The sequence below is a fragment of the Bidens hawaiensis genome, unplaced genomic scaffold (genome assembly GCF_021521415.1).
Source record: "Bidens hawaiensis isolate Kalapana, Puna unplaced genomic scaffold, B.hawaiensis_p1.1 tig00030576_1, whole genome shotgun sequence".
Classification (NCBI taxonomy): Eukaryota; Viridiplantae; Streptophyta; class Magnoliopsida; order Asterales; family Asteraceae; genus Bidens; species Bidens hawaiensis.
Genome location: NW_027495109.1, coordinates 236,200 through 237,472, shown reverse-complemented (window position 1 = coordinate 237,472; position 1,273 = coordinate 236,200).

The window sequence follows — 1,273 nt, the reverse complement described above, 5'->3', positions numbered from 1 at the left end:
AGGTGAACGAGATTGCTGCTGCTGATGATGGGCTAGCTATTCTCAAGGCTTTCCTTGAACCGCCACACTCAACTGATGGTGCGGGTTCAAGTGGGAGTGGTCCTGAAGCTTGATCCTTTAGATCCCTTCCCACTGTTAGAATAGATTTATATTTTTGTATGCGGGTATATGCCCAGCAATCCTTGTAATGTTTGAATTTTTGTGAAATATAAATCTTTTGTTAATGCCATGCCTTGTAAACCTTATATGTTTTGTTTCACGCATATTTTGGTTTAACTTAGCAATTTCTTGAGTACTTTGGATAAGTTAACCTTTCAACGTGGCAGATAATAGGTTAAAGTTTTGCTTCCTCTTTCGTGATTGTGCGGGTAAGACCGTCACTTTCACTTAGTAGGATGGCTAAACTTTACCTATATCTGACCTGCGTGAAGGTTTTCCTCATCTTTTCCTTATAAATTTTTACCGTTTTGTGTTTATGCGGGTTTTGCCGCCGTCCACACGCAACAACTTACTTCTTTTCACACTTATTTATGCGGTGAATACCGGCATATCAGTGTTTTGAATAAGTTAACCTTTCGACGCGCGGTTGTCAATGGGTTAATGTTCAGTTTCCTCTATCATGATTGTGCGGGTAGGACCGTCACTTTCACTTAGTGGGATGACCAAACTTCACCCATAACTGACCTGCGTGAAGGTTTCCCTCATCTCTTAGAAATTTTTGCCGTTTTTTGTGTTATGCGGGTTTTGCCCCCGTCCACACGCAACGACTTACTTCCCCACTTATTTATGCGGTGAATACCGGCATATCAGTGTGGTTGGATCATAAGTATAAATGTAAGACCATCAGCGTCAATGTGATAAGGAGAATCATTTCCATTAGAAGTGGCTCTAGGCCTTTTCTTTACAAATTTGGAATTGTTCTACATGCAGCCTGTGTAATTGAACTCCCTTCCATGTTCTTGGGATGGGGGTGTCATCGAGCCTTTCAAGCCGATATGCACCTGGTTCGGAATCTCGTTGTTTACGCAGTATGTAGTCTCCAACATTGAAGCTGCAGTTTCATCCGTGTTTTTCCCAACTGGGGTTTTACACGCATTAGCCTGCTTAGCGTCCATTATGCCACGAGGTGGGTGAGTTCCCCATTTCTGACGAATGCTTCGACGACGTCCTTCAAGGCTACGCATTCCTCAGTGGTGTGGCCTTTTGTCCTGTGGAAGTCACAGGATTTGCTTTGATCAGCGTTTGGACGCTGTCGGATTATTGGAGCCTCTGG